General features: G+C 43.8%; 1 protein-coding gene across 1 annotated transcript in view; it reads right to left on the bottom strand.

The window, feature by feature from the left end:
- FBXW4 (F-box and WD repeat domain containing 4) overlaps window positions 1-12,412 on the bottom strand; it is a 251,123-nt gene that overhangs the window by 169,087 nt on the left and 69,624 nt on the right. The window lies entirely within an intron of this gene.

The raw sequence follows: 12,412 nt of genomic DNA, 5'->3' as shown, positions 1-12,412 counted from the left end.
AGCGGATTCTGTCTTTGTCGCCATTCTTAAAAGGTGTACCGAGTGTACAAATGGAGGTGTGAACAGAGCCTAAATGTAAGATGACAACGTACTACTGCTTCCAGCCATTCAGGATCCAACTTTTGGATGAGGATTCAATAAGATGAGTGGTAAGACCAGAAATAATGCAATTGTGGTGAATGGGGTGGTACTGGAAGCAATACTGCCATGGGGTACGGCTGATTTTGGTATTTGTTGTGGAAATGTGATTAGTTTTATCATATTTATACATGAGATTTTCTCTTATTTTCAGCACATTCTGGTATGAGACCGCAATGGTTACACAAAACTGTAGGGCACCGCGAGTGGCGCAATATGGGGGCTTGGCGTAGTACATAACCGTATGGAGAGGGCAATATACATGAGAACACACAGCTTAGCTGCTGCATACAACAAACATGACAAAATCAGCGACTGACAAAAAGCTACCACTACTTCTTATAAAAGAGGTTCTGCAGCAGCTGTGAATGCTAATCAAAAATGCACACTAATATGACTTGTCCTTCTCTCAGACACCATTACTTCTATACACTGATCTATGATGTCACTTGTAATATACTTACTATATACATAAAATTTATAGCAATATAGAGCAGCCAATAAAGACGCAGCAGCACAATATTTAACAGGTTAACTTTTGGCTGAATGTTTGACATTAATCCCATGAGTGGTGAAACCACAAATCCTGCTCCTACTGCGCAGGACAATGATTTGGGTGAAGGAGCGCAGGTGAATAAATACCACAAACCACAGAGATGTGTTTAATCCGCCTCTGGATTTAGTTTATAGCATCCTCGGTCCTGTAAGATTTCTAAACTATAGACCACAGGATGGCATAGATGTCAGATGAAGCAGAAGAAGGGAGAAGGCCGAGCGTCTTAAAGGGGTTTTCCCATCAAAGTTAATTTTTATTAATAGATCTTGGAATAATAATAAGTTCCATAATTGGATGTGGTTAAAAAAAATGTTCCTGTGCTGAGATAATCTTATATATGTGTCCCTGCTGTGTACTGTGTAATGGCTGTGTCTGACCGTACACATCTGATCATAGCACATCTCATGGGCCGGGGAGGACGCAAGAGAGTACATAGACCTTACAGCACAGGATCATAGCAAATTCTTATTGTGAGGTGAAACATTTCCCTGCCTGTTTTTTTAAAGAATGTTTTACTTCAAAGAAAAAACTATTTGTGATCCAGTACTGTAATATCTGTATAGTCGCGCGTCCTCCTCGGCCCAGGAGCTGTGGTATGATCAGACCATGTCCCTGTACGGTCAGACACGGCCATTACACAGTACACAGCAGGGACACATAAGATTATCTCAGCACAGGAACATTATTTTTCAACACATCCAATTGTGGAAATTATTATTATTCCAAGATCTATTGATTAAAATTAATTTTGTTAGTGGGAAAACCGCTTTAAAGGGAAATGCCACTTGAAGTGCTAAGTACATATTCCTCACTCCTGGACGAGTTCCTTGTAAGAAAGTAGATCAGGATCATTGCGAACTCAGAGATCGCTTCTTGAGTGTAACAAGGAGTTATGGAAACTGCTAGGGTTTTTTGCTTTTTTTTTTTTTTTTTATTATACTGCTAAACCAGCACACAGATATTAATATTTATATTAAATTTTCTTTAACATTTTACATTAAAAAATGCTTTCTCTGCTCGTTAGTGGTTTTTTAAATCAAAGATGATGTACAGTACTTGATTTAATTGATTTAAAGGGAACCTGTCACCAGTTTTTGGCCCTATAAGCTGCGACCACAACCAGTGAGCTCTTATATACAGCATTCTAACATGTGTATATAAGAGCTCAGGCCACTGTGAGAACATAAAAAATACCTTATAATACTCACCTAAACCGGTCGCTGCGGTGGATGTGGCTCAAATGGGAGTCCTCGACATCTGGTGCCGGCGCCGCCTCTTTCGGCCATCTTCGTCCTCCTTCTGAAGTTGCGGTGCATGACGCATCTACATCATACACTCGCCGATCCCGCGCAGGCGCACTATAGTACTTTGATCTGCCTTGCTGAGGACCTGAATGCCGGCGAGTGTGTAGGACGTCGGATGTGTCATGCACCGCGGCTTCAGAAGATGGAGGACGAAGATGACCAAAAGAGGAGGCGCCGGCACCAGAGAATGAAGACACCCATTTGAGCCACATCCACCGCAGCGACCAGTTTAGGTAAGTATTATAAAGTGTTTTTTTATGTTCTACACAGCGGCCCGGGCTCTTATATACAGCATGTTAGAATGCTGTATATAAGAGCCCACTGGTGGTGGCCGCAGTTTATAGTTCAAAAAACTGGTGACAGGTTCCATCTAAAGGGGTTGTTCACTGCTTGGACAACGCCTTCCTAAATGCTGGAGGAAAAAACAAGATAAAGCTTATACACCGTGTGCAGAATTATTAGGCAAGTTGTACTTTAGAGGATTTTTTTTTATTATTGATCAACAACTATGTTCTCAATCAACCCCAAAGACTCAAATATGAAAGCTTAATATTTTTGGAAGTTGGAGTGTTTTTTTTTTTAGATTTGGCTATCTTAGGAGGATATCTGTTTGAGCAGGTAACCATTACTGTGCAGAATTATTAGGCAACTTAATAAAAACCAAATATATTCTCATCTCACTTGTTTATTTTCATCAGGTAAACCAATAGAACTGCATAAAATTTAGAAATAAACATTTCTGACATGCAAAAACAAAACCCCAAAAAATTAGTGACCAATATAGCCACCTTTCTTTATGATGACACTCAGCAGCAGACCATCCATAGATTCTGTCAGTTGCTTGATCTGTTTACGATCAACATTGCGTGCAGCAGCCACCACAGCCTCCCAGACACTGTTCCGAGAGGTGTACTGTTTTCCCTCCCTGTAGATCTTACATTTTATGAGGGTCCACAGGTTCTCTATGGGCTTCAGATCAGGTGAACAAGGGGGCCATGGCATTATTTTTTCATCTTTTAGACCTTTACTGGCCAGCCACGCTGTGGAGTAGTTGGATGCATGTGATGGAGCATTGTCCTGCATGAAAATCATGTTTTTCTTGAACGATACCGACTTCTTCCTGTACCACTGATGTTGCGTTCCAGAAACTGACACTAATGCGGGCTTTACACAATGCAATCTATCGTGCGATCGCATGTGCGATGGTACCCGCTCCCGTCGTTTGTGCGTCACGGGCAAATCGCTGCCCGTGTCGCACAAAGTCGTTAAAGCGCCGTCACACGTACTTACCTGCTGTGCGACCTCGCTGTGGGCAGCGAACATCCTCTTCCTGAAGGGGGAGGGACGTTCGGTGTCACAGCAACGTCACACAGCCGCTGGCCAATAGAAGCGGAGGGGTGGAAATGAGCGGGACATAAAAACATCCCACTTCTCCTTCTTTGCGCATAGCCGGCGGGAGCCACGGGACGCAGGTAGGCGGAGTTCATCGTTCCCGGGGTGTCACACGGAGCAATGTGTGCTGCCCCGGGTACGATGAACAACCGGCGCCATGAAAAATAAACAATATTTTTAAAACCTAGCGACGTGTACATGACTCGCGATTTGTGAGCGATACTGCGTCGCTTGGAGGTGTCACAAGACGACGCCGTGAACGATGCCAGATGTGCGTCACGAAAACCGTGACCCCGACAATACATCGCACAATAGCTCGTCTCGTGTAAAGCCTGCATAAGTCTGGGAGTTGAGCTTCACTCCATCCTCAACCCGAATAGGTCCCACAAGTTCATCTTTGATGATACCAGCCCATACCAGTACCCCACCTCCACCTTGCTGGCGTCTGAGTCGGAGTGGAGCTCTTTGCTCTCTACTGATCCAGCCTCTGGCCCATCAAGAGTCACTCTCATTTCATCAGTCCATAAAACCTTTGAAAAATCAGTCTTAAGATATTTCTTGGCCCAGTCTTGACGCTTTAGCTTATGTTTCTTGTTCAAAGGTGGTGGTTTTTCAGCCTTCCTTACCTTGGCCATGTCCCCAAGTATGGCACACCTTGTGCTTTTTGATACTCCAGTAACGTTGCGACTCTGAGATATGGCCAAACTGGTGGAAAATGGCATCTTGGCAGCTTCACGCTTGATTTTCCTCAATTCATGGGCAGTTATTTGGAGCCTTTTTTGCCCAACACGCTTCTTGCCACCCTGTTGGCTATTTGCCATATAACCCTTGATTGTTTGGTGATCACGCTTCAAAAGTTTGGCAATTTCAAGACTGTTGCATCCCTCTGCAAGACATCTCACAATTTTGTACTTTTCAGAGCCCGTCAAAACGCTCTTCTGACCCATTTTACCAAAGGAAAGGAAGTTGCCTAATTATTAAGCATCCCTTATATAGGGTGTTGATATCATTACACCGCACCCCTCCTCATTACAGAGATGTACATCACCTGATTTACTTAATTGGTAGTTGGCTCTCAAGCCTATACAGCTTGGAGTAGGACGACATGTATAAAAAGTATCATGTGATCAAAATACTCATCTGTCTAATAATTCTGCACACAGTGTATTCACAGTGTTGCAGGTAATCAAAGGTTGCATTCTGGCTTCGGCCTTTACTAGTTCATCAGAGCAGATGAGAACAGCAGTGTAATGCTTGCCGGGCGAGTACGGGATTAGTGGATCCATTGGGTCGAAGGAACTGATCAATGGCCTGGAGAAGCGAACTAGAATGGCTACTGAGTCTTCACTAAAATCACTGGATGTGGTGACACATACACTGGTAGCCGACAGAGGGCAGCCCCAGGGGATCAACGGTACCTCGGCAGCTGGTGCCATGGACATTAACAGACTCTGGTTGTAGCAGTAGAAGATATCGTAGGAGCAGCTGGAGAGGATACTTGCAGGAGCCGCAGCGAATATTGTAGGAAGCGGCCGTCATGAATACGTGCTGCAGTGGACTAGACATGGACTGAAGCACAGATAGGAATCAGCAACAGCTGCGTTTTACTGTAACAGCACTATGCATTTTTTCCTTTTGTTTTTTGACCTTTGGTGCATTTATAAAAGAACGCAGTTTATCAATTCTTTCAGCGTTTTTACTGCAATTTTTTCCTATTGAGATCAAAACAGTGGAGTGCTGAAACATGCATGAAATCAATGCGCCAAAATCACGTGCAACATCCGCTGTGTTTTTTTGGAAGAAAAACCCATCTAAACGGTACGTGTGAGCATACGGTGATGGATGAAGAATTCCTTATGGCCTATGTGCTTTATATTTGGTGACTCCCCGGATTGTACGATATTCAGGCCATTTCAATATGAGCAGCGAGGATCACTATTGTAACTACTGAATCACAGCGATCACATCACCCCGGCCAGTCATTATTCGGCGCATAGAAGAAAGCAGCGATTAGCGGAATATTTCCATATGAACACATCTTCTCCATCCAGTGTATATCTCACCTACTCAGTGACCAGTGTGATTAATATAAAGTCTGTATTCCTAGGCAGGAAATGAGATATGGTAATATTCCCCGTGTGGACTGGTCACCCTTCAGGCATTTGTACAGTTAACGCCAGGCGTCTAGATTCTCAATGACAGCAGAGTCATTTCCCGGCGAACTCTGTCATCACAAACAGATGATTATGAAGCGGCGGTGGCAGACGCAGGAGATGTTTTATGAGGCAGGAATTCCTGCTCGCACTCATTTATCTTCGCTCCTTCGCAGGTACAAAGCGATCCGCTCCACGAGCCTTTGTGTTCTTACTCTTTTCTTAATTGTGACATATATAACTCAGGGCGATACATGAAACTATAGATCGTGTTCTGTGCCGCCTTATACTTAACTGCAAAATGACTTTTTTTTTTTGTTATTCCCTATTTTGCAATCTTCTTCCTTCTGCTCCTCCTCAGCACCTGGACAAGTATCAAAGGGGATGAACTACAAAAGCCTCCGGTGTCAGCAGCTCTCAGATCGTGGAAATGGATTGTGCCTATATGTGAGAGCCGTGTGTAAATATGGCTCCCTGGGGAGACAAACTGATTTATATAGGACATTCATCCACAGAAAACCAGCTTTATAATAGATCGCCATCAACAAGATGTGGTTAATGCTGAAAGGTGAGGCGTGTTATTGAAATGTCATCAGAAGTGGAATTAGTAAGCTTTGGTAAAGTAGCCCAGCCCCTCTGCAGCCCATCCTCATATACATTAGGGCATAATGATATAACACAGGGGGTTCTTCTAACGCATGATCCCCCTCACTATGACCCATAGTGGAAATAATTAATAAGCGGAGGCAATCTGCTCTGTTAGATCAATTAGATTGTGAGCCCCAATGGGGACAGGGTTGATGAGGTCTGTAAAGCCATGTGAAAATATATAAGTGAGCAAAATAAAGAAAGCCAGTACCATCTATGTATTACATGAGAACCAGTCATGGATGGTCATACACAATACCAAATTTATCCTGTAGTGGCCACTGCAAGGAAAATAAGCAGCTCACCGTAACGTCCGGTGATTGCTGCCAGTGGATCTTCTCTGTGAAGCATCCAGCAGTGGTCCCCCATGATGTTCACGTTCCAACTACCTTGGTATCATCGTTCCATCTCTTCTCCTGAAATCTTCTCTTTGCTCTTCTCTGACAGCCCCAAGAGTTTCAGCAAAGTAGTTTGAATGGGAATCTAAAAAAATTTAACTTCAAATTCACCAGACAACCCAAGACTTTGAAACGTTTCAGCATGTTCTCCACGATGGACTTAAAATTTGGATCTTTTTTATTACCTAGAAATTTCTTCACGACTTCTTTAAAAGAATCCCAAGCCCTTTTCTCAACATTTTTCTTTCGAACACGTCCTTCGTGAGTTTCCGAATATTCTGACCCACAAAAATGCCTTTTTTCAGTTTTTCTTCGGAGGGTTCCTGTCATGTCCCCACCGGAGTCCACTCCTGTGAATTCTGCTCCCATCGCCAGGCAACACCGTGTTCCCACCATGGATAGTGCTGGTGATGGGAGAGGAGTCTGTGCCCGTGGCTCTGCTGAGCACAGGCTCCGCTCATGCACTGGGCTGGGTTTCCCTAAAACCTGCAGTACCACTGGCTGACTGTAGGTGGAGTGTGTCTTCCAGCTGAAGTTGCCATCATTCACCTGCAGCAATGGGAAGACACCACACCCTTCTTATTTCCCCTCCTGTCATGTGACCACTGCCAGAGATAGTTTGTATTCCTGGCTCCTGTGCGATTTGTATTTTGATTCCTGTGCGCTGACCTTGCTTGTGTTCTGACTACCCTTCTGCCTGTCGTTTATGTACCTCGCTGCCTGATCCGGATTTGACCTCTCCTACGTTTGCTGATTACATCCTTGCCTGCGGATTCTGTCTCTGTTCTGCAATTCCTGGTTTTGACCCTGCCTGACGACTACTCTCTCAGACTGCAGCCTTCCACGGGTAGTGATCTCCAGGGCCCTGTGTAATTCCAGATTCCTGTATAGGGGGGGTTAAAGGATTTCAGGGTTCTGGGGGTCCTGCTTTGTGAGTGGCCTCCCTCTAGCCTGTCCATTACAGCCCGTCTGAGTCTGTGGATCCAGGCAGGCGTTACAGTCCCTGAAACTTGGTACTTTCAAAGTCTCTCCTTCTCTCAGTAGAGCTTTCACAAACTGCTTGTTTTGTGGCAGGAGAACTTTAGTGGGATCAACTAAACTTTCTGCAACCGTGTTCTTGAGTCCAGGTTGCAAAGATATTCTTGTCGGCCAACTTCCTTGGCTCCAGTGATGAGTCCTATATCGGCTGTCCTATTCACACAAAAACCATGGGGATTTTGTGTGTCATCCTTGCTGCCCAAGGAGCAAAGAGAGAACTTTCAGATCACCATATATTGACCATCCTTGATCCTCGTAGTTGCATTTCTTGAGAATATAAATTCTGATAGCTTTCCTTCAAGTGCACAGAATACTCTTCAGGCACTGAAGCTTACTTGCTGCCATTGTGCAGTAACAGCTGTCACATTTTTGGGTGAATGAATCAGTAGTCTTCTCTATTGTACTCAATGTTACATTTTTCCAATCAGTCAAGGAACATCACTGCAATACACTGCAGCACCGTCTTGAGAAAAGTATGGAAGGAATTCCTTTTGGAACCCTATGGAATTCTATTCTTTTGGAAGCCTACGGAGCCAGCGATGGTGAAAAGAAAAAACTGTCTGCAATGGAATTTTTAAAAAATATTTTTACAGAGTTCGTAATCAAAAGTATATAAATAAATAAATAAATATAGGTGGAATATCAAACCAAGTTCATTCGTCCCACTTTTCTGGGACCAATTTTTTTTATATATATTATATGCAAATGTGAGCAAACCCTAGTATTGAAAAAAATCTGGAGACAGGTCTCTTAAGATGTTCTTTTTTTATATATATATACAGTGCCTACAAGTAGTATTCAACCCCCTGCAGATTTAGCAGGTTTACACATTCGGAATTAACTTGGCATTGTGACATTTGGACTGTAGATCAGCCTGGAAGTGTGAAATGCACTGCAGCAAAAAAAGAGATAATTAATCCAAACATGTGAAACTCATTGTTCTTTGTGCCTGAAATACTTCTTCTTGATACTTTAGGGGAACCAAACAGAATTCTTGTGGTTTGAGGGGTTGAATAATAAATGACCCTCTAAATAAACTTCTCACAATTTAAAAAAAAAAAAAAAAAAAAATGAAATAACATTCTTTTCCAGCCTTTTTTGACTAATTAAGACCCTCCCCAAACTTGTGAACAGCACTCATACTTGGTCAACATGGGAAAGACAGAAGGAGCATTCCAAGGCCATCAGAGACAAGATCGTGGAGGGTCACAAGGCTGGCAAGGGGTACAAAACCCTTTCCAAGGAGTTGGGCCTACCTGTCTCCACTGTTGGGAGCATCATCCGGAAGTGGAAGGCTTATGGAACTACTGTTAGCCTTCCACGGCCTGGACAGCCTTTGAAAGTTCCACCCGTGCCGAGGCCAGGCTTGTCCGAAGAGTCAAGGCTAACCCAAGGACAACAAGGAAGGAGCTCCGGGAAGATCTCATGGCAGTGGGGACATTGGTTTCAGTGAATACCATAAGTAACGTACTCCACCGCAATGGTCTCCGTTCCAGACGAGCCCGTAAGGTACCTTTACTTTAAAAGCGTCATGTCAAGGCTCGTCTACAGTTTGCTCATGATCACTTGGAGGACTCTGAGACAGACTGGTTCAAGGTTCTCTGGTCTGATGAGACCAAGATCGAGATCTTTGGTGCCAACCACACACGTGACGTTTGGAGACTGGATGGCACTGCATACGACCCCAAGAATACCATCCCTACAGTTAAGCATGGTGGTGGCAGCATCATGCTGTGGGGCTGTTTCTCAGCCAAGGGGCCTGGCAATCTGGTCCGCATCCATGGGAAGATGGATAGCACGGCCTACCTGGAGATTTTGGCCAAGAACCTCCGCTCCTCCATCAAGGATCTTAAGATGGGTCGTCATTTCATCTTACAACAAGACAACGACCCAAAGCACACAGCCAATAAAACCAAGGCCTGGTTCCAGAGGGAAAAAATCAAGGTGTTGCAGTGGCCTAGTCAGTCTCCTGACCTTAACCCAATTGAAAACTTGTGGAAGGAGCTCAAGATTAAAGTCCACATGAGACACCCAAAGAACCTAGATAACTTGGAGAAGATCTGCATGGAGGAGTGGGCCAAGATAACTCCAGAGACCTGTGCCGGCCTGATCAGGTCTTATAAAAGACGATTATTAGCTGTAATTGCAAACAAGGGTTATTCCATAAAATATTAAACCTAGGGGTTGAATAATAATTGACCCACACTTTTATGTTGAAAATTTATTAAAATTTAACTGAGCAACATAACTTGTTAGTTTGTAAGATTTATGCATCTGTTAATAAATCCTGCTCTTGTTTGAAGTTTGCAGGCTCTAACTTATTTGCATCTTATCAAACCTGCTAAATCTGCAGGGGGTTGAATACTACTTGTAGGCACTGTATATAGATATATATATAAAAAAAAAAAAAAAAAAGTTTAAAAAGTGTGCCACATGCAAATCACTAGGAAGCGAGACACCATTTTCAACAGTTTTCATGGACCAAGGACAATATCTGCAAGGAGTTTGTATGTTCTCCCCGTGTTTGAATGAGCTTCCTCCCACCCTCCAAAGACATAGTAATAGGGGATTTAGATTGTGAGCCCCAATGGAGACAGATATGATGACATCTGTAAAGTGCTGTGGAATATGATGGCGGTATAGAAGAAAAGCAGAATCAATAAATACACAGCAAGGTACAAGGTTCAGGAGTCTCGGCTTCATCTGCTCACTGCAAATGTGATGGATGCTGCTGGAGGAGGCTTGTAATGATGTATACCAGCCCAAGGGACATCATTAAAGCCAGGCAGGGGCCGGCCATTGGACACAGCTCCTCTATTATAATGTACATGTGACATTTAACCTTTCATGAGATAATTTTCAGCCCATACTGTGCCCATCATTTGCAGTGAACAGGCTGTCACCTAATATAGAATATAGAAATGTGGCACTCCTTCTATAGTCGCTGGTGCTTGGATAGGGTCCCACCCCAGATCAAAAAATTGAAAAAAATCCAGCACTCAAAGCATTCAACTGGAATTGTTTTATATTTTATTCATTGTTCTGTGTAATTATTAAAGACGTTTCGGTCATCCGACCTTCATCAGTTTACACAGAAAGGGCTCTGTAGAAATATATGGAAAAGCTGGACCAGAGGAAAAAGCTGCCCGTCCGGGTCTGCAGTCAATTGACTGCAGACCCGGACGGGCAGCTTTTTCCTCTGGTCCAGCTTTTCCATATATTTCTACAGAGCCCTTTCTGTGTAAACTGATGAAGGTCGGATGACCGAAACGTCTTTAATAATTACACAGAACAATGAATAAAATATAAAACAATTCCAGTTGAATGCTTTGAGTGCTGGATTTTTTTCAATTTTTTTTTTTCAGGCTGTCACCTAATACACATTAAAGGGGTGGTCCAATGCTAAGAACATTTTATTTTCTAAGCATGGATGTTATGAAAATAACAAATGGAGGTATACTCATTTCTGTAACCGTCATGGACCCAGTGCAAGCCCCTTCAGAGGTCTGTGCCTGCCCCAGTATGAGGTCTGTGCCCCCCAGATGTCAACAAAACCTAAGACTGGCAATAGGCAGGTGACTAAAAGGGAGGGTATCGGATAACGCCCTCCTAGTCACCGCACTGCTGTAGCCAATCAATCCCAATCTTCAGCCCAGACCTAGAGAGGTTTCTGCACTGCATCTATGGGGGTGACAAAAGCGGAGAATGCCTAGAAAAAAAAAAAATGTTTTCAGCATCAAACAACCTTTTCAAAGGTCATCCGTACACATTAAATACAAGTCATTTGAACCTGCCCGGTTGGACGAGGGTCTTCTGATTCTACCCACTTTTTTTCTCTAAGAGATAAGTCACCACCAGAAGTAACTGGCGGAATCTTTTTCGGCTCTCTTAAAGGGAACCTGTCAGGTCCAATATGTACCCAGAATCACGAGCAGTTCTGGTTGTCTATTGCTAATCCCTGCCGAACAATCCCTGTATCTCGTAGCATATATAAAAGAGATCTTTAGAAAAAGCATATCTAAAGATCCTTCATGATATACTAATGAGGGCAGGGACCAAAGGCGTTAGTTCCCCTGACTAGTCCTCCCTCTTAGCATGTTAGCACAACCACAGGTGCATGCTAACATGCTATTCCATGCACAGCGTCATCGGAGGTGATGCACATGTCTGTTGTTACTACCTCAGACGCTGGGCAGAGCGCAGGATCAGAGGTCCCGGCATTTCCGGTCATGCGCACTATGAAGCCGGGTGCACACGTCCCGGCTTCAGAGAGGTCTGGTGCGCATGACCGGAAGTGCTGGGACTTCTGATCATGTGCACCGACCCTAAACCTGGTGTTGGAGACTGTGGCAATGAACACAGGTATGAGTGTCTATGCCGATGATGCTGAGCAGCATTGAACAGCATGTTAGCACGCCCCTGTGGGAGTGCTAACATGCTAAGAGGGAGGACTAGTCGGGGGATACCAATGCCTTTGTGACTAGTCCCTGTGCTCATTAGCATATCATAAAGGATCTTTAGAAATACTTTCTAAACATCTCTTTATCTATGCTACTAGATCCAGGGACAGTTAGGCAGGGATTAGCAGTATGCACCCAGAACTGCTCGTGGTTCTGGGTGCATATTGGACCTGATAGGTTCCCTTTAATTAAAAAGTCTTCAGATTGTTAGTGTGTGTATGTAGGGGAGACAGAAGAAACAAAAGTCGGCTGAACCATCTTTACCGCAAATTCTATGTCTTGACCATGAAACATAAAGTGTGCCTGCTCATTACTAACATGTCAC

The sequence above is a fragment of the Anomaloglossus baeobatrachus genome, chromosome 5 (assembly GCF_048569485.1).
Source record: "Anomaloglossus baeobatrachus isolate aAnoBae1 chromosome 5, aAnoBae1.hap1, whole genome shotgun sequence".
NCBI lineage: Eukaryota > Metazoa > Chordata > Amphibia > Anura > Aromobatidae > Anomaloglossus > Anomaloglossus baeobatrachus.
The sequence above is the reverse complement of the archived record's forward strand: the minus strand, read 5'-3'. Positions and strand labels throughout refer to the sequence as shown.